Source organism: Corvus cornix, chromosome 14 (assembly GCF_000738735.6).
Source record: "Corvus cornix cornix isolate S_Up_H32 chromosome 14, ASM73873v5, whole genome shotgun sequence".
Taxonomy (NCBI): Eukaryota; Metazoa; Chordata; class Aves; order Passeriformes; family Corvidae; genus Corvus; species Corvus cornix.
The window spans coordinates 12,948,193-12,974,515 of record NC_046344.1 but is presented as its reverse complement, the minus strand read 5'-3'; the positions used below and the strand labels follow the sequence as shown (position 1 = coordinate 12,974,515).

Below are 26,323 nucleotides of genomic sequence, written 5' to 3'. Positions count from 1 at the left end.
GCCATACTTTGAAATACTATTTTCTGCCAAGGAGGTGTAGTTTAACATCTCTCTTCTTCTGCTCCAGATTTTGTGCTTTGCAGAGATCCTGTCCAGAAGGAAGAGTAAGTGAAGTTTTTAGGCAATATTCCAAAATTCAAGGTATTTTGTGAAGTATTGATTTGGCTCGTTTCAAGGGGAAAGAAACTGATAACTATTTTGTAAGCATGTATTTTTCAGAAGTTGGTTAAGTGTCTCTAACATAAGACTGAAGCTCGGTGGCAGTTTTGTCAAAGCCAGTTAAAAAACTCTGAACATTTTGCAACTTTGGATGCAGTTCCAAAATGCCGTGTTTCCAAACAGCATGATGTTCCTGTGCTAACACCTGAAAGGGACGTGGTAAATACGAGTTCTACACTGACAGATGCCTTAGGACCTGCCTCTGCCATTCAGGGCCCTAAAATTAAGGTAACTCCCTGGAGTGGGAAGCACTGTGCCATAAACTGGGAGCGTGTGTCAGCAGGAGACTGGCTGCAGTCAGCCAGGGAGCTTGAGTAGAAGTGACTGAGCAAACTGATATCCATTAAAATAATTACCTCTGCTTCAGCTGGGAAGGTGTGGGGGAGCATGGTTACAGCAGGGTGAGCTGAAAGCCTCGGCTGTGTGAAAGGGCAAACATGCAAAACTGAATCACTTGAAGATAACCATCACGGGGCTGACTGCGGGGCCAGGTGCAGCTGCCTGGGACCAGCATTCAAACACTACAAATATACAGATTTTCTGTGTCCAACATGCTTGGCTTCAACCCTCCAGTGCACAACCCCTGGCCAGGGAAGTTCAGGATGCAGAAAGAAGATGTTACAGTGCTAAAAATGTGAATTTCAATGATGCAGCCTAGAATACATTCCAAGCAATTGCTGTCTTTAAGCTCCTCAGTGTTAAAGCAATGGTACTGAGAGCTGGAGTTACACAGAATCACACCCAGAGTATTCTGAGCTGGAAGGGACCCAGAAGGATCAGCTACAACTCTTAAGGGAATGGCCCAAGTGGGGAGTCAGTGACTCTCAGCTTTCTGTGTGTTTTGTAGTTCTTTGATTTGAGTCTGTTGCAGTGGTTGTTGGGATTCAAACTTTTCCTTTACTTTTGGGCATTTATTAATCATTTTTCCACTGGATTTTTTCTAGAATCGAATAAAGTATGAATGTGTGCTGACAAATTTTCTTGATGAGGACACCCATAATAACTTGCACTCCTGGTTGCTGGTTCCATAAGTTTTCAAGGGATTTTATTGTCTCTGAGTTCAGTCTCTGTATTAGTTGTAAGCAAACATTATATGGTCAGAACAGTAAGAAGCTGGCCTGAAAATACTTCTTTTTTCTTTTTCCTGAGAAATTCGGGAAACTCAAACATGATGTAGACACTCCCAACTCTAAATGCATTTTTTGTGATAGTGTGAGCGTGTGAAAATGTGGGTGGGAAATTTAGGACAAGGTTTAAACAAGGAAGTGCTACTATTTCAAATTAAAGTACTCCAAGAGTTAGAGCAGCTGTAGAGAAGGTGGAAGAACCCTTGTGTACAGGTGGAAGGAAGGGTCATTGTGTTGGATAGCTGGACTTCCATTAAAGAAAACAAAGTTTTGCTGTGTTGAAATCAACCCCATCTTCACATGAGATAAAATACTAAATCCATATGTGCTGCCCTGGTGGGAAAGCCCAGTGCAGGTGCAGTTGGTTTCCTTGGACTTGGCTCATCCCATGGTCTCTCCTTTGGGTGTTTTAAGGCTTTTTTATCTTTCCTGCAGCTTACACATGAGAAACACATGTAGAAAACAAGTTACACATGTAATGCTGTTGTCTTACAAAACTGACAGTCTGCTATGCACCTCAAACAGATCCAGAGCCCTGGATTTCAAAATAAAACACTGTGTAATTGTCTTGTTGTCTTGAAAAAACATATCTTTTCTATGTCTGTTCAATGATTAATGACAGTCATCCCTCACAAAAGTGGTTTGTCTGGTGAATCAGCATTACTCTTCCTCTGGATGGCCAGTTCTTGAGTTCCTGCTTTTATCTGTTAAATATGTTTTGTTAAATAGGCTCTTAGGTGTCTGAGTTTTTCCACGTGTTGTAGAGGATTGGTAATTTAGGGTTTGAGGAAAGAGAAATTAGACAATGGTGAATGGCATTGATCCAGGAAAAAGGGTTGGTAGTCTCTGTCAGAACCAATATTGATATCTTTGTCCTCCCTGTTCATTCACTGTTTCCGTGGTTAGCATTCATTCCTAAATTAAGGATTATGCAATATTATGGAGATATTTTGTTGAGCAAATGATTTTGATCGTAAATAAAGAACCTGTAAACAGCCCCTGTATGAAATTCTAGAATACAGCGTTAAACACTGCTTTCAGAATAATCTTTTTTCTTCAAATTGACGTAGTTCTGTAACATTTGCCTTGGGATGCAGCATAGCCTGTGTGATCTTTGACCATAGAGCAGAACTTACAGTCTTCCTCCTTCTGTGGCAAAAGGTATTGAAGCATCAGTTTCAAGTTGTGCTACTGGGTGGTTCTCTCTGCTCAGCGTCTCAGGAAATAATATGAAATACTCTCTCCTGTTACAATGAAACTTTACAGTGGAGCTCCAGGATTTTTTAAAAAATAGTGTCGCTCCACTACAGGCAGTCCACTGTGTGTGTAAGTAGTTACTTAAATGTCCTCTCTTCCAGCATCGAAGATAAGCTGCCTAAAATGTCATCTACCACATGGTGATACCCATTTTGAGCCTGCAACAATATAAATGCTAAGGAAGTCCCAGAGTGCAGTTTGAATTGAGCCACATAGAGCGACCCAGCAGGAAGATGAATGGATCTAGATATCCTCCTGATCTTTCTGTGATATTACACCCTTTTCCCACTCCTTAATTTCAGACACTCTCCAAATGGCTCCTTCCCTTCCTGATGACCTGCTCTCTGTTGCCATTGTGATGGTGTGTTAGTCTGCAGCTGCCTCCACAGGGGACCCATTGGGTTTGCCCCCGTCATTACAAGTGCTGGGCTCTTGCCAAATACCCTAATTGTCCATATTGCATGTTTCACACACTTGCTTCCCTGTGAATGTCCTCAGCTTAGAACCAGATGAATTAATTCTTTTTGTTTTCCAGTCCCCAATATTACCTGGGGGTTTTCGATGTACGTTTCTGTCTCGTTATTTCTATTTTACAACGTTGCTTTCACTTCGTTTCGGTGCTGAATCTCTGCCTGTAGCTGGTTATTAAAGTATCCTGTGGTACTCTGGGAAAAAATCAGCCCTAAACCCAGTTGTCAGGTGGGGCAGGGTAGGGCTTCCCTGTCCCCTGGTGTACAGAGCTCTCTGGGGTACAGGGCACAGACAGATCCTCCTGCTCTGCATAAGCCTTATGCTAAAATCACATGTTCTTTGATACTGAAGCTGTCTTTTACTCCTCCCACTGTAAAAAGCCTCCCAATCAGTCAGTTTTTGGTGCTGATACGATCTTTCATCCTCACACTGGGAACTGCCATATCCAATGAGCCACCTGATTAATCAGTTCTTCTTGGGACATACTGGTTCAAATGGGCAGAATGAGGCAGTAGTAGTTTGGCCCCTTCAAGCACTGCAGGCATCGTTTTGTTTTCAGCAATTGCCATTTCCCTGCAGGAGGGTTTGTAATCAACTTCTGATGATAAAACTTCTTACATATTTGCCTTTTAATGTGGTCTAGCCAGAGGTTTTCCCCTTCCCACTGTTTCAGTGCTCGTGGTTGTGTTCCTGCTTTTGAATCGACTCAAACTGCTGCTTCACTGCAGCCAGAGAACTGCCTTCTTTAAAATATATGTGTGTGTGTGTCAGAACCTGAGTGGACTTGAAAAAGGACTCAAGCGTTGCTTGAAATCTCATTATGTACAAACTTGGTTATGTGGGAACCTAAATACTTTATTATGTTCTAAATATGAAGGTGCTTTTCTGCTATAAAGAATCCAAAGGATATCACAACTAAGTTTTGGTGCTGGGATATAAAGGGTTCTGCAGGACTGGGGGACAGCTGTAAAAGGGCAGTGAGGTCATGGTCCCATCTCTGAGTACAAGGTAAAACCCCTGTCTGGAATGAAAAGAAAGAATTTAAAACCATTTTAAAACTCAAGCAATTAAAGTGATCAAATTTAGGAAAATACAACATCACAGTAAATATGTATAAGTAAAAATCAAGTCTTTCCAGAGTCAATGGTTAGCAGCACCTCTGTTCCAATCAGCACTGTTAGCTGGGCTTGAGTTGCAAATTTGTTTTCAAGTGGTGACCACAGAGCTGTGATGGCCCTGTCAGGGTCTGTGTCACGAGCTCAGCTTGTGTCTGATTGACATGGGCCTGACAGCCTGGGGGGGCTGGTGTGCGATTTTTAATGATTGTTGTCTTGGGGGGGGTTGTGTTGTTGAATAAAATCACAGTTCTTAACATCAGTGTTCCTTTATAAACATGTTTAAACCATGAAACTTTTAAGAAGTTTATCTAGTAGTCAATGGGATGCTTTGCTGTGTTACAGCTTTGCAAGCAGGCAAAATAAAGGAAAATTAGGACGTTTCCTTTGATATTAGAAATAATGTAGACTATTCTTCTCTTTCTATATTTGCACTGTTACAAAGCAGTAGACTAAAATATGAATCCAAATTTCTAATGCAAGTTTTTCTAGCAGATAGGAAATCTTAAAATTGTAAAAATTGTTTCCCCATTGAAGCCACTAAATATTTTGGCACTGGCTGTACAAGAAGCAAAAATTTCTAATGTAAAAAAAAAAATTATTGAAGTTTTCTCAGGGTGAGGCTATCTTTCAGGTTGCTCAAGAGTTATTAAGGTACAAATTAGACTGGATAATGTTTTCTCCAGTCCTTGGAATAGTTCTCATATGAACTATTCCATGGTACATGACCATACTGTTCGCAAGGAAGTAATAAATGCAAGTGAAGTAGAAATGCAGAGCAAGTGAGAAAGGTGATAAACTCTTCCTACCTGCAGATTTCAGACTTTTGGTTGCCAAAATCGAACTGTGGTCCCCTGTGCTCTGCTCTGAGAGATTCACACTTTGCCAATAAAGGAATGCTCTATTAGTTGTGTAAGTGGATGCATCTTTATTAGCTGAGGTAAATTTTAGGTGGTAAATTGGCTGCTTTATTGCTGTACCTGTGTGTAAATCAAAGCTGTCATATCAGCAGATCTCAGTATTGTTTTAAGAAGCACATTCTCAGCCAGTGTTTCCACATGGCCAGAGCAAATGACTCCTGAGTTATGTTCTATTAACACCTCATGCATTTGCTGGTTCCTTTGCTACTTAAAACGCCACATAGTTTGATCTCATGTTTCTTCTCCTTTGAAGGCCTCCAAAGTGAGCCCAAAAAGCTCTACAGACCTTCTATCATGTAAATCATTCGGAAATTCTATTGATCATAACAGGGAGGAGGAACACTTTTGATGTCCTTTAACCATGTACCATTTGTGCTTTTCCTCTTACCTCCCTCATTAGTTTTGCCAGTACACACCAGGGCAGCTCACGGTGGAGCCTGCAGCTTTGAGGGTCATTTTGAGGCCTCTGAGTTGATAAGAGGAAAGCTGGTCTTTTTATATATTTTTTTTAAACTGCTATTACTGTGTTTTTTAATGCCCCAATCCTGATATTTGTGCAATGGCTCTGGCAGTAGCATGTGCTGGGCTGACTGGGGCAAACTGGTCCTGTGGTCAAAACTGGCTTTGGGGATCTCCAAAGGATGTATTTTTCCTCTCATTCTGCTGGAAGGCTGGCTCTTGTCATCTGCGAATTTGAAGAATCTGGAATCACCTTTTAAAGAGTAGCAGACTCTTAGGGTAATAATGTATTCTCCTTTCTTTTCTTTCTTTACTTTTTTTCCCCGAAGAATTTTCTCTGTGGATGTTTAATATATAAGAAGTTTCAATAATTTAATAAACTGTCTCAAATGAGGAAATTGAAAGGGAATTCCAAATGAACGCTATAGCACAGTGCTATTGCTGCTTGACACTGGAGTATGGGTGGTCCTGCCTGGCACGATGCTGGAAGAGTGAGAAATAGGCAGGGTGGTGTACTCACTAAAACACACAAGTGCATACAGTAGAAATATACTCAAATAATGCATTCAAAAGGTGAATTTGTGGTTTCATTTACCTTTTCACAACTATGGAATGTGTCTAGCTAATGAGCCAATAAAAGGAATTGACCTTGCAGCTGACAGTTGATTTGGAAATACAGAGATATTGAGGAAGGTATTTATGAGCTGCACTAAGCACAGCTTGGCAACTGTTATTATTTGATGCTTTGCATCATTGTTTCTAATACCAAATTTGTGCCTTAGTAACTGACTGCAACACATCTGAGTTGCTGACACTGTGAATTATGATTTTGAATTCCTTCTATTTTATGTTTAAATTGTCATCCGTAACTTTGTGTTACAGCACACGAGGGAGGAAATGCTAAGCTAGGATTCCTACAGAAAGCATTAAATGAATTTATCACACCCTTTTCAAATAATAAATTTAGAAGTGCAGGAAGATTTACAGAATATTCCCTATTCACAAGGCTGCCAGGTTAGAGCTGCTTTAGGAGCTGCATGTATTAGGTGGAATTTCTGACTTTTGCAGGCTGTAGGTTTGAAAGCTGTTCAGTCTTTAGGACTATATTGTGGTTGTCAAAATGCCTGTGTTGATTGTGTTGAATGGTAAGAGAGAATGGATCTTCTCTGCTGTGTTTAGGTATCACTCTCAATAGGAGGAGTGCTAGGTGATTCATGTGTTACCTTTAAATGTCTCCTTTGGCCACAGCGCTAATACAAATAAATCTGTTCTTTTAATTGACTGATCGTTACTGTGAAACAATACTTGCCATTATGAGCCTGGCCTGAGTGACACCTCCAGGTACAGTTTTGGATAGTAAATGGGCAACACTAGTCTTTTGTTGGCAAAGAAATGAGGGAAATAATTATTTGAATGTAAATTGTGTGCCCTATCACTGGGTCTTTTAATACAAATTAGGCAAAAGTAATTTCCTGTGATCCTTTGGAAGTCAAATATGGAAGAGAAGTATATTTGTGTGAATTGTTCAACCACAGAATGTCATGCACACTTTAACATTTGCAAGTACAGAATAACTGGTTTAATTTGTCACATTCAGAGATGGACAATGTTAATTTTTTATGCAGCCCATTAGATAGGAAAAAGCCTGCTGAGGACATTAAATCCTAATCTTGAGAGCAATGCATTTGCAGAAGCCAGCAGATGTCAGTATGTTCTTGTCATACAGCCCTTTTGTTTTACACGATAATTTCCCTGGAATTGAATAATATAGAAATAGTAAGTGTTGTAACACTATGTCAATACAGGCCTGTTTAAACACTTTACTGGCAAGGGTTTTTTTCCTGGACCTAGGCTGGCATGACCTCCATGTACACACCAGCTTTCACTGTGTGTAACTCCTCCACAGACCGTGTAAGGAATGGAATGTAAAATACTGTGCCAAGTGAGGATGTGTCATTGATAGTATTGCACCTTAGCTTCTAATTCAGTTTTTTGTTTCTCTCTGTAGGCTTCCTTCCTGTATTGTGAGGCATTTTGAGAATGCTGGCACACTCCTTTCTGTTTGACTAGCCAGGGAGTGTGTTTGAACTCTGATGTGTCTAATCAAATCCGTCTCTCTAATTTGGAGATTATTTTGCCACTGTTTATAAATAGTAATAAAAAACAGATGAGCTGTTCCTTGTCTTCCTTGTATTTCAAAAATCAATACCATTATGACATTGTGGAGAAGACTCTCCCTTTCCTGAAAGTGCAAAATGGTGGCACAGAGTGGGAAAGGATGCAGAATCCCTCGTCTGGGGTGCTCACCATGGTGAGCTGACCCCAGTTTTTAAAACAGTGACTGTGGCAGGTTGCCAGGCTGCCCTTTTCAGGTGCTGGGCTGATGGAGCTTTTCTCAGGTGTGGAGGAACAGATGGGACCTGTGGCCATGAGCAGGAATCCACAGCCTGCTGCCAGGGAATCCAGGCTGAACCCCTGCCTGAGACAGCTCCATGGGCAGCACAGGGACCACCCTGAAACTCCCTCTGAGCTGGGCTCATTCCTCCCCAGGGTTTGTCAGGACTGTGTCTTTATGTAGGGGTGGACATTCTGCAGCTCAAAGAAGACGCCTGGGTTCCTTCTCACATCAGCTTCAATCTCACTCTGGTAATTGTAGCCATTGTCCAGCCCAGCTTGCCCCCAGTTCTGGTCACCTGGAGCACTTGGTGCCTCAGCATCTTCAAGAATCCTGTCTGAAGATAAAAGGCCCTTTCCTTCAGCTTTTCTTAAGGAGCTGATGTCGATTTTGGCCTGGTGTGTTCTTTTTTTATGTAAATTCACAGTCATAAAATAGCGTAGCTGTCACTTCAGGGGTTTTAATTACATTTCCAAGGAGAAATTTATTTTACATTTTCTCTTTCTTCTGTGCTCTCTTCAAGCTCTGTCATCTTAAAGCATTTGTTTTACGTGCCAGACCTATTCTTTGTGACTTACTCCTTGCTTCTCCTCATCTCGGACTGTTTGGGTGATTTTCAGATCATGCAAATGAGAATCAAGGCAGGCAAGATAGCTAAAAAAGACATCTCTGGAGTACAAGACCCCCAAAGTACAGCATTACTGAGGTTGTAGGCAGGAAAGAAGGTATTTTATTTTCAAAGATTGGTTTTATTGCATTTGCCCTTAATGCAGTTTGTACAGATGTTGACAAGCACCCAAAATCCTGTTAAATATCATGTTTAAATTAGTCCTGAGCAGCTTTTTGTATGATACCTTAATGGAATTTCATTCAGATGTTGGCTTTCTCTCCTGGACCTGAATGGAAGGTATCACAGAATTATAGTTCTCTTTTCATTTTATTATAGGGGGAAAAAAAAAAGAGGAAAATACGGCTATATGGGGGTCTGCATGTGTAATGTTTAAATATGTATTTATCTCTTTTTTTAAGTGAAAATAAAAAGCAAAAAGCATTTTTCCACCACTGAATAAAAAAATAAGCTGTTTCATGTCTTGTTTTGGGATCTTTCCTTCCATGGCAGTGAACTCACTTTCTGATGGTTGACTCATTAACAGCCTCCTGAGGATGCCTTTTGAAAACCTGCAAAATATACATGTACTTAACTCCCATGTGTAGCTGGCAGTGCTACTGCACCTTGGGCTCCTGAAAATGAGGTTCTTGGCAAAAATGTTTGGAATTTCCATCGTGCTTTAACACACTTAACATCAGCACTGAAAAATGGCATTTCCCTGAAGCTCATGGGCAGCCTGAAGGATTGGTACTGCAGCTGCTGCCCTGCTGCACACAGCAGGTTTATCTCAGGAGATGTAGGCATTAAAAATGGGTACATTAAAGGAGCTGGTTTCCTTGTGGTTATAGAGACGTGGGTCAAAGTGCCAGAGCGATACAATAAATCTTGAAATTAATTTTGATCAGTTACTTACTGACAATGCTCTTAGAGCTTTTCAAACTTTACTTATAAGTTTATTTGTTTCTAATACAACTTTCATTTGATTGGAATTTACACTTTCCTGTGGGCATGCATTTGTACATTTTGGAAGAGTTTAATGGGAAAACTATTCAGAAATGGAGGCATAAAGCCCTAAGCAATACTTCTATGTGTGGCAGGTGCTTTGATGAAAATGGACGGGTAACTTATTGGGAAATAGTCATCTAATATGGTAACTGGGGACAGACCAAATAAACCAAACCAAGAATGCATCTCTATAGACATTTCTCTTCCTGAAATAAATGAAAAATGTGATCCTCCTCGTGGGAGTGAAGCGAGGTATTGTAAAGGTGATGTGTCCTAGGAAGACAGAATTGATACCTCCCCAGGGGGCATTCACAGAAGTCAAACCTGTAATTCCCTGGCAGAGCAGCCCTGCTGCAGCCTCTTCAGCAGGGGATGCTGAAAGCGTGGCCAAAATTATATCTGTGATATAATTTTCCATACAAGGTGAGTTGGGAGACATTAGTAATGAAATTCTAGAGCGTTCCTTGTTCTCTCAACTACCTTATTTCTTATATGCAGAAACAATATGGAGTCATCAGAATAACAGAGGAGTTACAAGATATTCTCAGCAGTAGAACTTCCGATTGCAGTTCACTTTTAACAACAAAATTCAGCAAAACCTTTTAACTTCAAGATTTTTTTTTTTTTAACTTGGCAGTAGCTTATCCTTCCTAACTCCTTAAAAGTTTCCTTTCCCAGGGCTTTCCAGGGCACCAGGCAAATTGTCACCTCTGTGCTCTTTCCTGTTTTACTGTCAGATGCTGTGAGAGCACTTCTCTTAACTGCACTGGGGAAGCGACCAACTAAACTTTGTAGGAACCCCCCCATTCTTAACAGGTAACTCCCTGTCCCCTACATTTTGCATATCTGGTGTGTTTTTTCTGGCCATGGAAACAGCAGCTCCTGCCACGGTGCTGCAGCTGCCCCATCCCCTCAGTGCTGAGCAGGTCCAGCTGTGCAACTTCTGCTGCACTGCTGCAGGGTTTGTGTCCCTGTGTGTCCCTGTGCGTATTCCACAGATTTGAACCCAAAAGAGAGGATCACCAAGTAAAACCACCCCTGAAAGCAGTGGTATGAAGGAAGTTCTAATCACAGATGATTTAGCAGCGTTAAATAGAGCCTCAAATTCTGAAATTGCATGTTCTGGGCAAATGAAGAATAATCTCCTTCAGCACAGGTGCAAATTTATCCTGTGTTAGCATTACTTCATTTGTTCCAAATGGAATTCATAGAATTCCTGAAGACCACAAACCAAAAACTGTAAAAAAACTTGAGAAAAGTCAAGTCTCATTCCAGTCTTTCTCATTATGGAAGAGTCAAGACTGCATGATGAGAAGGACTGTGGCTCACCTTGCCTGTGAGCTGCATGTCATGGGCACATACACAGCCCTGGACCTGTTCCTCCTGCCTCCAGGGCTTCTGGAAAGCTCATGGAATGGCCACGAGGGAGGAGAAATTGATGGCATTAACTGTTGATTGAAAGAAAACATCAAAACTGAGTCTCTTGAAGTATAAAGAGACAGCAGGTGAAGCAGATATCCCTGTAACACACCCATCCCATCACACCTGGTGCTAATCCTTCAGCCTCCCAGCCCCAGCAGGGCACCAGCACCAGCTCTGCTGTTTCTCCAGGAGCAGCTCTTCCTGGGAGACCAGCCCGAGGCTCAGCAGTGTGACTGTGGTTATTGGGAGGAGTGCAGCAGCCTGAAGCACAGCTTTCTATTCATCCTTCTCTGGTCCAGCACTGCTGCTGTCAGAGCCCAGCGCTGCAGCTCTGTGGCAGTGCCTGCCTGGTGTGGGGCAGGTGCCACCACTGGGGTGGGCTGACCCTGGCTGGGATCAGACACAGAGGGGGAGATCACTTCCCAATTGTCCTCGGGGCAAAAACAGTCAACTTGATTTCATTTAGTGCCAGTTATAATGGAGCTGGGTAGGGAAAAAAAAAAGAGAAAACACACACATTTTTCCTCCCTGACTCAACTTCATTGTCCACCTGGGCTCCCTCCCCAAGCCCCTACCGCCACCATGTCTCTGGGAGAGAAGGGTTGGAGCAGCCCTCTGGTCAGGCATTACCAAAGGGTTTTGGCAGGGATGTTGTTCCAGGTTGGACAGCGGCAGTGGGAGCTGCTGGTGGCCCCCTGGAAAGGGAACTCACTCGGAATCTTGCTCCCATTTCTAGCCCTTTAAAGACAGCATCATCCTGCCCAGTCATGCCTCAATGTGGAGATTGCTACAGGTGATGTTGAGAATATTTGATTTGGTTTTTAAATTAAGGACGGACTTTTGTTAAGGAAGCTGAACTAACAGGCAGCATAGTGCAGGAGGACAATTCTCCTTTTTTTTTTTTGTTTTTTTGCCTGCTCTGTTAGGCTGAAGGAGCTCTGCTCTGCCACACTTTCCTGTGTTCCTCGGCAGAACTAGTCCTCTGGTTTTGGGTGAAGTAGAGAACTGTGTTTTGCTGACTGGTGTACTTCATCCTGGGCACAGATCTGAGGTGTATTCAGTGTAGCTGCAAATGAGTCACTATTTTTAAACTGAGATTTCAATAGTTAAACACCTGCAGGGATGTCTGTGAGCAGCTGCTGATTAAAAAAAAAAATGCAGCACATGACACAGTTTCCTCCTACTTGAGGTATTGCAGTGGGAAATAAAGGATGATTTCTCACATAGTTGTTTTCAAACCCTGATTTTTTCAGGGTTTAGGCAGCGTCATGAAGTGTTTTAAGCTTTTTAAGTTAGACATTTCACTGTGTTCAGTAAATTTCTTTCACTGGATTAATTTTTGAGGCTCAATCCTCATTTAGAAAAAAGAAAGGGGGGGAGTTTTGATTTCCCAGAGGTGAAAAATGTTGTTTGAAGGCTAATGCATACAAGAAGTCTGTGCCCATGGAGGTCTTCCCTTGAAAAGAAAAAACAGGTCCAAGCCTGGGCCCGTGGAGCCCTGATGGTGGCTCAAGGGGAGTGACCTCATGGAGCAGGCTGGAAACAAATCTTGTGGTGCTGGGGCTGGTGCCTGTTCATGTCAGAGAAGTGCACTCAGCGAGCCTATTTCATTCAACTCAAGTATTCCTCGGAGGCACCACCCATTGGTACCCTGTGCAAAGGCCTGGCTGGCTGTGCTCCAGCACTCTGGAGGTTGGTTGGTTCAAGAACAGAACATCCCCAGAGGCTGCAGGACCCCCTCAGTTGCCCAAATGTCAAGATGTTCTGTCCTGAAACACTCACTTTGCCCAGTTTGATAGGCACATTGGTATGTTCTAAGTATATTAAAAAATACAGAGGTATTTTTAGCTGCTGTTGGTATTAGAATGATTTATTCTTAATGCCAGTGAAAGAAGGGTGAGAGCAAAGGCTCTTGAATATTTCAGTAACATAATTTTGATCTATTGGATGGAAGTTAGGAAGATTACATGGCCTTCTTATTCAGAATATGCCTCATCAGGGTGGTGACCATCCCAGGAATCACAAGAAAGGCATTATTCTGTAGTGTGTATCAGGAGACTGATCTAGTACCTGATAGTAACTTGCTTAATTGAACCAAATTACTGTCAAGTTCTCTGGACCTCGTTATGGGGTTGCATACCCTCCCTGTGGGGCAAGGCAGAAGAACGATCTGATTCTTTAATTTCATCTGTGGGTGGTATTTACCTGGTTTTAGAAATCATTAGGTAGGGCTGGAGAAAGTAGTGGGTTTCTGTTTAGCTGCAGTAGGATGGTTGGTTGGTAATGGGTTTTCTGTCAGCGACATCTGTGAAGGTTCAGCTCTGCTTAGCTGGGACAGAGCTTAACCAGAAAGCAGAGAAATGTCTGTGGGCTGTGTGTGGTCTAACTCCTGGTGTCAGAAGGAGATTGAGATCCATTCTGGAATGCTCCAAATGCTGTCAAGCTGACCTCAGGCTGTGGTGTGTGATGGTGGAGAGCAGGGCTTTGCACTGCTGAGCAGGCAGGGTGCTGCACTTGGGCTGAGCCAGGGCACCCTCAGCATCTGGCAGCGCTGAGAGTCTGCTTTGCAGGGCTTTGGGATGCTCAGATTTGCAGTTTGCAACTGCATGTGGCAGTGTGAGCACCCCATGAGATGAGGTGGGTATTCAAAATACCTGTTTCTTCTCTTTTAGAGCAACTTCTAGGATCTGGAACAAGATTCGTTCTGCTCTTTGTGGTAATGGACCAAAAAATAGCCATTAAGCATCTTTAGGGAACAGTTAAAAAATAATTATTTCTTTTTATTTATTTACTTACTCATTTACTAAGATCTGCACTTTTTATGTTGAGAAGGAAGTAATTTGACGTTTTGTTATAAATTCTTTGGATTCTGGGTTTATGTTGTGTAAATAATATTTGTACAAACTGAGTACAAGCCTAAATTCAAATCATCAGTTTCCTTCCCTATGAAACTGATACCCATTTAATACTCCTTTCATGGTGACTTTCAGCTGTAGCTCTAAAGGGGTTAGCAGCAATTTGTTTCTCCTGTCTGTAGCTGAAGTTTCCTTGAAAAGTTTCATTAACACACTATCATGGTTTAAAAATAGAAACTCGAGAGAATTACTCCAACTCAAGTAATATAATGCATCAAGAAGCTTTTCATTTTATATTATAATTATTCCAAAGCACTTCAACCTAGCCACTTCTCCATTACGAGAAGAATTCGACACCATTTTCTATCCAAAATTGCATTTCTTAGAAATTCTATGTCTGTGTGTAGATTACTTGCAGTGCTCCTATTGTCCTTGTTTCTCTCTGCTGTGGAATTAAACCCGAATGTTTAGAAAACTCTTAAATGAGTTTTGTTGCTCTGTATATGCACAGAAGGGCAGAATGAAGCAGCTGAGAATCTGCTGTGCCCTGTGGGTTGGAGAGCATGACATGGGCGATTTCTTGCTCCCAGTAGCTGCTGATGGGGTGCTTTCCAAGCCCTACTTCTGTTAGAATTCTGCTCAGGAAAAGTTCATTTCTCTCCTTTTTTTCCTTCCCTTCAGCCCTCCAAAAGAAGAAACACACATTCTTCATAGTATGCTGTCAGCTGGACAGTTCTTCAGTGTTTAGCTATAAACTATGTGTATAGTAACTTCACCTAAATATTTGTTGGTGTTTTAAATATTAAATAAATAAGCATTTCCTTACTGCTGTGCTAATTCAGTGAAACCCTGTCAGTTTCTTTGGATCCCAAAGAAAAGCAGCTGGTTAAACTGAATGGAAGCTCAGCTTTGAAAATACAATTTACCTGTTGGCTTGACACTTACAAATGTCTACTATTTATTTTGGGCAGCAAATTATTAATTTTCTTCTGGGAATGTCTTTTGCTTGTTTGGGGATAGTTTTGTGTAGGTTTTTTGTTGGTTGGTTGGTTGGTTGGTTGGGTTTTTTTTTTTCAATGTGTGTTTTTACATACAGTGTAGATAGAACAGAATCCGACTGGCACAGGCAGAAAGGGACCTCTGGATGTGCTCTGGTCCAACCCCACTGCTCAGGCAATGACACCCAGAGCTGGATGCCCAGATGGCTTTTGGGTGTCTCCAAAGTGGGAGACTCCACAGCATCCTGTGCCAGGGCTCATTCAGCCTCCCAGAGGAGCAGTTCCTGCTGTTCTGAGGGAACCTCCTGGCTGTCAGTTTGTGCTCATTGCCTCTGGCCCTGTCACTGGGCACCACTGGGAACATCAGTCACGTTTTTACCCTGCTTTCAGATATTTGTACACACTGATGAGGTTCCCCCGACCCTGCTCCAGGCTAAGCAGTCCCAGCTCTCTCAGCCTTTCCTCACTTGAGACATGCTCCAGGACCTTCATCAGCTCAGCAGCCCTTTGTCGGACTCTCTCCAGCACTGCCTTGTTTCTCCCGTCCTGGGGATGCCAGAACTGGGCACAGCACTCCAGGGGTGGCCTCACCTGTGCTGGGGAGGTGTTGAGGAGGATGTTCCCTCAGCCTGCCGGCAGAGCTGTTCCTCGTGCAGCCCAGGATGCTCTGACCCTTCTGTGCAGCCAGGGAATGTTGCTGGCTGTTCAACCTGGCAGCAGCACCCCCAGAGCTCCTCTGCAGCCCCTTGGATCCTGGCATTTACTGGTGCCTGGGGTTGTTCCTCCCCAAGGTGTGGGACTTTGCACTTCTGTCAGCCCACCTCACCATCCTGTTGGGGGGATGGCAGCACGACCCTCTGGTGTATCAGCCAGCTCTGTGTCACCAGCAGGCTTGCTGAGGTCACACTGTGCCCCACCACGACCTCCATAATGAAGGTGTTAGGCAGGACTGAACCTGGTGTTGACTCCTCTTAGTGGGAAGCCCAGGCACAGCCTTACACAGAGCTCACTGGTGCTCTGAAACTCACAGCTACTCCAGAAGTTATCACCTTGCTTTTTCATCTCCTTTCCATATCCATCCCTCCAGCCTCGCCCTCACTGCAGGTTTGTGGGAGGGAGCCCAGCAGCATTCCCTGCTTTCCTTCTGGCACCTTCGTAAAGCACTGAGGTGGACAGGTGCAACAAACCCATTACCCGAAAAGTCATGCAGATTTTTCCGGAAACAGCAGTCCTTTTCCATTACCTCCTTGTCCAGATGGCTAAGTATATGGTGGAACAGAATTAATAGGTGTTGGGGAAATCCACCTCCATGTGGAACAGGCAGCAACGCTGGCAACCAGTCAAAAAGCCCTCAGAAAGGTTGTGGCTGAAGGACACCACTGTTGGGAACACAGATGAAGATATATTCCTGAACTCAAGGAGGAAACACAGAGGGTGCATTATGGCATGGAATGATTAGATGACTGACTAATGAGCCTTGAGGGGCAAGGAAATTGGCTACAAAAGCAATTAAATAAGCACCTGACATTCCAGTGTACTCTGTATAAACACTGAACTTTTACCATGTTTAGTTGGCAAAGCAAAACAAGTGCTGTTTAAGCATACAAGGCAAACTGCCACAGGAAAAAAAAATGTGTTAAACAGATTGTGCTTCTGAAAGTGTGCTAGTAAATGCTTTTCTTTGTCAGAAGGTGTGATAACACATTGCAGTGTTAGTCCTATAAGTCACTGTCCACAGTTCTCATTAGTTATTCTGGATATTCAAGCCAATATGATGCCACATTAAACTCCATATTCTGCTTTAATCTGTCTATTGTTAGATTAGGTAATGATGGCTTTTTTTTTCCTTTAGGGACAAAACTTTTGCATAATAGTCCAGATATAAGTGACAGAAGGGTCATTTTGCATAAAATCTGATCAACCAACATTGGATACCTGTCTCTGTGACATAACAGGGCATCTATGAAATGCACTTGGGCAGGTGGTGGTCAGCTTGGAGTGCAGTCAGCCCACCCATGGACCTTTAAGAGAGGGGCTGTTGCCAACAAAAGCAGTTAAATGAGCATTTGTCATTTTGCCAGATTGAGGTTTTGAAGTGTCTTGACTGGCTGAAGGATCCTGCTGTCCTCAGCCAAGGTAACAATGTGCAAGGGCTCTGGGTGGATGGAAGGAAGGTTTTTCCTTCAAGCTTGGATGGTTACACTGTTTTCTGCCACTTCTCATCACACAGAGCTCTAGCAGAGTGAGATGTTCACCTTGTGTGCTGAGGGGAGGGAGTTTCACACCTTCCACCCAGACGCTGGGGAGTTCACCGGCAGCATGGAGCAGATGTGAATATTGTGCTCAGGTTTCTCTTTCCAGCCTACTTTCAGATTACTTGGTCGGGTATTTCGCTTGTTGCCCCGCCCAGTGGAAGTAACAACTTTGGGATTCTGTTGTCAGCAATTCAAGGTCAGGAAGAGATTTGAAAGGCAGTCCCAGTGAGCCAAAGATGACGTCTTCATAATATTTTAAGAGCAAACCAGATTCTCTGGTAGTGTTGCTGCGGGTGATCTTCAGCCATGTGTTCAGTAAGTCTCCAGCAACCTTTTCTGTGTAGAGGTGCTGAAATTCTGTTTTTTCCCTGGTAAATGTGTGCAGCTAAAAGAACAAAGTGGTAATTTTCAAGTGTCGATTGGAGTTGTAACTGTGTGTGACAAGGAGCTGTACTGGGAGATTGAAGCAAGTGGTTTCTCTCCTCTGTAACCAACTGGAAGCAAAGAAATCAGATGGGATGTTTTTTCTGTAAGAGGAGTTAAAATCACTTCTTAAAAGTGTTGAATAATGTTAAATTTGCTGCCAGAAAATTAAGCTTGGTCTTTTAAGGCAGTCTAAAATTAATCATGTATTTGTTTCTTAATTGCCTCATTAACTTCAGGTTCAAAAGTCCTCCTGTACCTGGAGGTCACAGTATGCACTGCTGAACCCATAAGATGTTGTGTATGTCCTGGTTTCTTAAGAGGATAAGAATTCTAGATTTCTGAGCTGAAAGAGCTTTATTATGAAGTGACATATCTGGCTTTAGAGACAGAGGTGGAATTGGTACATCTGAAATTAATGAATAATATATAAGGACTGATACCAGCTTTGCTTCATGAGTTGGCCTTACTATTTAGCCTCAAGCAGAAGCAAGAAACACACACAAAAAAAGAAAGGTTGTTGAGGTAGAAAGTTAAATATTTAATGCCAGTGTCTGCTATATATTCTTCTTTTGTGTATTCATGGAAATATATTTTGGAACTGGAGGCAAACGTTATTTATAATACAGTAGTGGCAGAAGGGGCATATTTGATTGAGGCATCAAAGTGCTAGACTTTGTAAAAGCTGTGAGTGAAAATTCCTGGATTAGCCTTGAAATTTTTAGTGCCATCTTCCCTTTTCTTTTGGGTATTCTGGGTCTCCTTTTGGCTTTCATTTGGGATTTGTCTGTAACAACTCTTGCTTTCTTTCCCCTTTTTAATGAGGTGGATAACCAGGCAGCAGTAAGAGGTGGTTGTTTTCCCAGTAGCAGGTGTGTCTTTCAAGCCCTCTGCAATGTATCCCATTGCACTCAAAATGTAACACACATCCTTGTGTGCTGCCTTCTGTCATAAAAAAAGTTTTTGTGAGCCTGCTGGATACGGAAATAGCACTGGAATTTGTTTTCTGGGCTAACCAGGAGCTGGATATTACACAAAGGAAGGCGCTGGGAAAGGAATTGATTTTTGGGTGAAAACAAATTGTTAGAAGAATTTAAACTTGGGTATTTTCTTCTCTTGCCCTGGAGGGTGTAGTTGGAGCATTAGGCTATGCTGAGATTTTTATGATCTGATTTGTTGGCAATGAGCAAAGATTAAACCCTTGGCTACCTGTCTGCAGCTGCACAAGTTGCAGTAGATTTGTCCTGGACCCATCATTGTGTAGAAAGGTAGATGTTGTTTCAAGGCTTTTGGTATTCAGCCGAAACAAGAATGAAATACAGATTCTGATGTTTTGGTCCTTAAAGAAGAAAAAAAGTCATTGTAGAACTTGTTAATTTTCTCATTGGATAACCTGTTTTTAAATAAGTTTGGATGTTTGCATCTGTGCTTGCTTTCAAAGTTGCAGGAAGGGCTTAGCGAGTTTCTGTGGACTTGGCATTTTAGTCTGGGTCACAGGAACCTGCTTTTCTGTCTCAGATAAAGGCTATACTTCATTTCTTCTACAAATCTATAAGAAATTTTGTGTTAGGCTTTTCTTGTAAGACTTTAATATGGAAAAGCTGTTCTCAGTGGCTGGAAGAAGGAGGAACATCCTGATCACAGCTGTGTCTTGTTTTGGAGTCAAGTCAGAAACCTACAGCTAATTCTGCAGGTGTTTTACGTGAGAGGTAGCTACAAACACACACACGTGTGTGATTACATAGATATGGCCACACTTACTTTATTTCACCCTTATTCAGAGCTTAAAAAACCCCGTGTTTGGAAACTGAGTGCTGCCAAATGTAGTTGAGTAATCGCTTCTCCAAAAAACTGATTTGAGTAAGAAGAAAAATGTAGCCCCAGAGTTTGGAAAGACAACTTCTATGGGAAGTTAAAACTGATGCAGGACTTGTTCCCTGGGGCTGAACAGCCAACGCCAGTGCTCCTGGTGCTGCTGGGAGGCTTGGCAAGCAGATACCCTGTAAAGCTCAAAAACTCGAGTGTTATTTCACTGAACTTTTTGGAATACTGTCACCAGTAAGAAAAACTGGTTTTAGGTTGTTGTTACTTGAAATAGAACTGGCAGGCATTGTGGGCAAGAGTGGTAAAAGAAAGAAATGTAGAGCTTGGGGAAGACAGTTTGTAAATGAATTTAACTATTTTTCTAACTGCTGATTGGTTGAGGTTTTGAAGAAACACAATCCATTGACCACCCTGAATAGAATGATAAATTAGAAGCGTTAAGAGCATCTTTTAGATTACATAGCACTTAGAATGTAATTTGGTCAGCTTTAAAAATATAAGATCTGCTCAGAAGTGTAAGAGATATGCTGCAACTTCAGTTATCTTCCCTATTGACTTAACCTGGTGCATGTAAAGCATATTATAAGGTATTAAAACCTGGCAATGTTGCCGATTTTGAGCCTGAGGAGAACAGGAGGTGAGGCAGTCAGCTCAGCTGTTCCTCAAATAACCTTTCTAGCTTTGGTTGCAGTCTCAGGATCCTGGCAGGGTTGTGGGCTGACCCTTCTGCTGTGTGTGCAGCACAGGAACAGGAGCAGAGCATCGTGCTGGCATGGCCTGAGCAGAGTTTGTACACAGGAGCAGAGAGGCTCAGTGTGAACACAGGATTCCTCAAGAGTTCTGTTTCCTCTGCAGGACTTGGCCAGGGGAAGGTGGGGCCAGCCTCTCTGTTCCTGTGACACCAGTGGGAGCAGGCACTGTAGGATTGGGCTCCCAACTGGTGTGAAGTGCCTCCAGCTCCCAGGTGCTGGTGAAGATGCTTTAGCCAACTCCCTCTGAGGAGCTGGGGTGGTGCTGTGCAGCCAGAGATGTTATTCTGGAGTTGGTTTTCTAATATCAGTGCTGCTGCTTGTCCACTGCACATCTCCAGAGCAGCAGCAGAGCAGGAGCTTGCTTTTACATGTGGAGACTTTTCTTCCCTTCAGTGCTGGGTCTAGGAAGTCCCAGCTTATTTCTGCAGTGATTCCAGAATGCTTCAGAAATCTGAGCCCCTTCTCTAGGGTAGAACGTGCTGCTAAAGTGCTTCAGTGGACTGGGACTCATCTGGATTCCCCAGGCTAAAGCAGGGAGCATCAGCGACAGCTCCATGAGTATGAGCAGGAATTCGTGTGTGTTTCAGCTGTGCCTCTCTGCCAGAGCTCAGGAGGGCAGGGCACAGTGCTGTGAGGAGCCAGGCTCTCTGGGCATAGGTGCATTTCCATTTTGTTGGCTGTTTATATGGAGAAAAACCTGGAGATAGGAGTCCTAGCAGATTGCAAGCGTGCTGCTGGAGAGTTTACAAATCTTTGTGCAGTATTTTCAAAACAAAACAAAATGTGCATCAAGGATCCTCTCAAAATTTGGATACAGATTAAGTGCAGCTGGGATATTTTATCAGTTTGTATATCATGTGCTTGCATGGAGTTGATGTATAAATTGATATTGTAAGCTTTCCAGGGTTTTTGTGATTCCTGCAGGAAAAAATCAGTTCCTCTCCCACCAGCCCAGTTACAGTGGATTGTGTTAGAAAGTAACGAGATTACAAAGTGTTATGGGCTGTGTTCTGATGCTCTTTGTGTTTTGGTTTAAGTACATAACTTATTTACAAGTCAGTTGTTGTAGATTACCGTGTGATGAATTGCCTTGTGTCGGAAAGATTACGTTTTAGACCAGTTATGTAACAAATAGCAGAGAAATCAAAATAAAGTAATGTGTGTGTTAATGCTTAAATGCCAATAATGTACTTTGAAAGACCCAAAAGAAGCCCCTGTAATTAGAAAATTGGGAAATATGCACTTAAATCTTTTGTACCTAATTTTCTGGTTATACTTGCTTTAAGTATTCATGTGAAGGAGTCTATCTTATAAACTATCAGGAGATAGATTTGAAGGATTTTTTTTTTTCTTTTAAAATATATATTTACTGGAGAGAGGCCTCATTAATAAAATTATAGGTAATTTACCACAAAACCTGATCATTTTCTTTAGAATAAAATATTTGTGTCCTGCAACTTCAGAAGTGGAAAGCAAGTACCTTCAAATATTTTAAGGAAAATCACTCATGAGATGACACAAATGAGTAATAGGAGGGGTACAGGTGACTCTTAGTCAAGTCAATTCAGAACCAGGTCTCCTGTAGAGTGCTTTTTTCTTTTATAGTGTTTTTTGCTCACATTTGCTTTGAAGTAGTTTCTGTAGCTAATGTATATCAAAATTAAAATAGCACCATATGGCAGTTGGCTCGTTGCCTAAATAACATATGTTCCATAAGTTCAGTTCACTTAAGGATTGCTTTTCACTGCTTGGAGGGCGTTTACCTGTAATTTTAATGTTGAGAAGAGTGCCCTGAGATCAGAATAATTTGCTGGGTAGAATAAAAAATACTTTGTTATGCATTGGGTATAAAATTACAATGATTTCCCTGTGTGTTTACTGATGAAGGACAATTTAGTTCTGGGGGGTGGTGGATTTGTCGAATTTCTGGTATAAATGACTGTGTGTTATACATATTCCCCACGGCATTTATTGCCTTAACAGCAAATGCTGTGTGCTGGAGCTCCACAAAATGCCAGCTTTGCTGGGAGATTCACTCTGAACAACAGGTATTCAGAGGAGGCACATTTTGTTTTAAAGCATAAAAAATAACTGGGGTATATTGTATTCTACTTTTATTTTTATTTTTTCCCTTCACATCTCTGGTTGGGGTCCTGCTAGGTAAAGATCCAGATGCATTCTCATTTGGAAGAAGTTTGGGGTTAATAATTCTGCTTTCTGTGCTGCAGCCTGTAGCATCCACTGCCACATGCTCAGTTAAAACTGCATTGTAAGATACATGTTTGTCTCCTTTTCCAGAAAATCTTGAATTTATTGTAATTATAGAATTATAATTCTATAATTAATGGAACTCCTCTTCATTTTTTCCCTGCTGCTGCCATAGTTAGATTTAGAGCTCAGTTCTTCCAGTGATCCCAGTTTTTCATGCAGCCCTATACTCTTGGAGAAACAACCATGGAAGATTTAGATCCCTGAACTGTGATATGGACTTCAAGTGTCTCAGGCTCCAAGTTTTACTTTGAAAAATAAGGACTATGTTAATTTTCTTGTGGTGCCTAAAATTGTCTGCCTTTGCATACTGACAACTTGCTGTGGTGGTTTGATATGTGTGAGAATTTGATGTTTTATCATAAAATAATAGAACAGGTTGGGTTGGAAGGGACTTTTCAAGGTCATCTAGACCAACCCCACCCCTAATGATTTTATTACTGTGCCCAGTTGAGAACCAAACTCTGTGTGTTTTTCTAAGGAAATCTGAAGGTGGGGTTGGGATGGTATTTTCTGTGCACACAACATAACTAAATTACTGGTTTTCTCAGAAACTTTTACTCTAGGAATGTTTTAGTGGTTTTTGGGTTTTTTTCCCCTACCTCTGGCTCAAAAGAATGGATGTGATATTTGCAGTCCTTGTTCCTACTGTAGCCAAATGGTTTGAATATTGAGTGGGTGGCAGATGTACATTCTGTGCCCACCTTCCGCTGGGTGAAAATCTAAAACTCACCTTGCAATTCTCCACAAAGAGATCCTAAATCAGGTAGGTTCTGGTTGGAAAGGTGGGGCTGTCCCCTCCTCCTGTTGGAGCTATGTCAGCTTAGCTTGGATTGCTGATTTTGGGGGGTTTTGAGGGGGGGGTGTTTCCTTTTTTTTTGCATGGAAAGCCAGTGAGTGCTGGAAAAAGAGTTCTCAGTGGTGTTTGGATCATGCCTTGTAGGACAGATGAGAGTTTTGGCTGCTGCTCTCAGGAAAAATCTGTGTAGTATCTGCTGGTCTTACTCAGAATAAAAGGTGAAAAGTAGCACGTGGTGTGTGATGCCCACGGAGGCAGCAGCCTTTCTGCTGTGCCTGTCTGGTCTTTCACAGCCAATCTTGATCACAGCGTTCCTCTTTTTTAGCCGAGTAGAAGCCTGTAAAAAGAAGTGTCAAACATTTCCAGCCAGAATAGTGTACAACCTGTAGCTGGGAGCTGTCTCCCAGAAGGATGTAGGCAGAATTATTATTATTTGTGTCTCCTGGGCAGAGGAGGGAATCCAGCCTGGTTCCCTTTATCACTGTGTGAGAGCTCTAACCATTAGACTGATGTACAGTTGTTCTTTGGGGCAGCTGAGTTCTGCAAGCCTCAACCAATCCTCAGCCACTGTCACCCAGGAAAAATAGTGAGAAGCTGTAGGAGTATCTCAGTAGATGTTCACAAAGGCAATTCAGCAGGCAAATACACGACACAGTTTTAATAGGAATATGTGTATATGTGCATATATATATATATAATCTACATGTGGAAAGACTGCACTGTTATAAACCCTCGTTGCTGGAAGAGTGGAAAAGGAAGGAGTTGCAGTGCCTTTTATGTTCCTCAGTCTCACTTGTACGAGTGCAGGGGAAGTCGTAGTGACAGTGTGCAAGCACGGAGTGCACGTGCTTTATTCCTGTTCCCCAGGCTGGCAGCAGTGAATGGGATCCTGAGTAGGAGCACAGACTGCATTCAGCCCTCCGAAATTACTACCATAGATAAGTTGGAGGGGAGGAGGGGGGAAGACACAGAAAAGCTGTGTACTTCTTAATAGATTCATGGTTTGCAACGTTTCATAATTCCTTTTTGACTCAGTCATCTGTAGCAGTTGTATAAATTACTTCTAATGATGCAGTATTGCTGAGGAATTTTGGTTTTACTTTGCAGTGTGTCATTATTAGCTCTTAGGGAAAAAAAACCCCTGTATTGTTTGGTCTGTATAAAGGACATGTAAGAAAAGGAGAGTGAATTCAAATCAAAAGGAAGAAGGAAATTTAAACCTTTGCCACAGATGTTTTCTTTGGAAAGGAAATTCAAATTGTCGCTTTGCAAAGTGAACTAAATGGAACATCTGTGACTTCTTGTTTTCATTCTTCAAGACTCGATTCTCCTCTGCTTCTACCAGTCTTAGAGATGCATATTCATCCTGATCCTGCTTCCATTGCCTGTTAACTTCAGCAGTGCTGGACAAAGCCTTTTATGAGAAGAAAGCTAAAAAAAAATTAGTTGAGAAAATCAGCACTGTGTCACCCTGCTTGAAAAAGCTGCTGGATGGTCCAGGCTGGGCAGGAGTTTCTGTGGAAACATCACTGCAGTTCAAATGTCAGTGGGAGGTTGCAGTGCACAGGCAACCTGCCTATTGGTTTTCTTATAAGCAGAAAACAGTAAGGAATTTAAAATAAAAGCTGCTATATTTAATTTTTTTTTTGTATTCTTTATTGGCAGCATACAATAAATGAACCTTGATTAGCTATGGTTAGTCAGGTTTATATTAATGGTTCTCAGAGCTGCAGCCCAGAAGAAAGAGCTTATAGTGATTTAATCTGGCCTTTATTTAGATTCTGAAACAATTTCAGCTTACCAGGATAACTTGCTTAGCTCTTGAACAATTCCAGCAGATCCATCAGGTTTCTTTGATGTGGAGCGTTGCAGAGCTGGGCTGGGCTCTCACTTCTCTCTCCCCTGTTTTGTTTCTCCTGCGCCAACTCCTAAGGCAGAACTCCGAAAGAGCTCCCTGAGACACTGGGGTTGCTCTCCATGGTGCAGGGACAGGCATCCTTTGGATCCTTTGGGTGTGCAGTATCCTGAGAAATCTTCCCCTGTGCCCTTAGCTCAGCTCTCACCTGCACTGGGTGATGGGCCCCTGTACTGGGGCGGGGAGAGCTGCTCACATGAACTGCGTCGGTGCTGAGGGGTTTTCTCTCCTGCACCATCCTCTGGACTATGCCTCAGGCTCCACTGAATGGTCAAAGATCACTTTAGTACGTGATTCTTGTTTTCAAAAGTTTGCTGTTCCTATTTTTTCAGTGCTGATGTCAAGAAAACTAGATTTTAGATTTGAAGAATCAGAAAGAACTGGATGGAAAAACTCGGACGCAAATGTTGTAGTGGCATGGATGGAGAGTAGAACTGAACTGAAATTGCAGCCAAAATATCTTGCATCCGAAAATGCAAATAAATGGATCTGTAACAGGGTGTACAGGTCGTAAGAATGACTGATTAATTTGTGAATGCCAGCTGTAAAATAAAGGAGAACTAAAATCTGGAAAAATACTCAGATTCTGCAAAGGAAATGTTGGATTGTTTTCTAATGAAGATAGGTGATTTTTTTTTCTTCCTTTTTTTTCCACTTTTACCATTAAATTTCTAAAGTGGACATTTATATTCTGAAACCATCCTGCACTGCACAGATATTTTGGTGTTTTTGGTATTTTGACGGGAGAACAGCGCTGTCTGTAAATCCCTGGTGTAAAAAAGTGTTTGTGCCAGAGTAAGGGGCTGCGAAGAGGAAAATGCCAGGACAGAGAGCAGAGCTCCAGCTCTTCCCCTCTTCCCTGATGAATTCCCTTTAATTGGGTAAGAAACTGAATCCAGGTAGGTCCAGCTTAGGTCCTTTGCCATTTCTCACTTGATGCTGATGCCAGACCCTGACAATGTGAAGAGAAGGGGAAAAGGTGACAGTTGGATGCTGAGAAAATGAAACCTGGGGGCCAACGTGGCAGAATAACGAGGAGGGAGGGCTTTGCTGCTTTTCTGCCTGTGCTGTGCCTCTACCTGAGAGAGGAGAAACTCCAGGAGTCCCTAAATTCTCACTTTAACTAGTGGCAAAGTGTGTTTGTCACAACACTGTTAAACCCAAGCAAATGTTACCAGCTCCCCTCCCTTGTAAGTGCAGTGAGTGAGGAGCTGCCGAGTTTTGGAAGGCTCTG

General features: G+C 42.3%; 1 protein-coding gene across 17 annotated transcripts in view; it reads left to right on the top strand.

The window, feature by feature from the left end:
• RBFOX1 (RNA binding fox-1 homolog 1) overlaps window positions 1-26,323 on the top strand; it is a 1,114,622-nt gene that overhangs the window by 336,657 nt on the left and 751,642 nt on the right. The window contains exon 1 of one of the 17 annotated variants that reach the window (XM_010392191.2): window positions 20,643-20,661. The exons of the other annotated variants lie outside the window; for them this stretch is intronic. The gene's annotated coding sequence lies outside the window, so the exon portion shown is untranslated. Of the gene's footprint in view, window positions 1-20,642; window positions 20,662-26,323 lie in introns of those variants that run through there. 17 annotated transcript variants of the gene reach the window in all.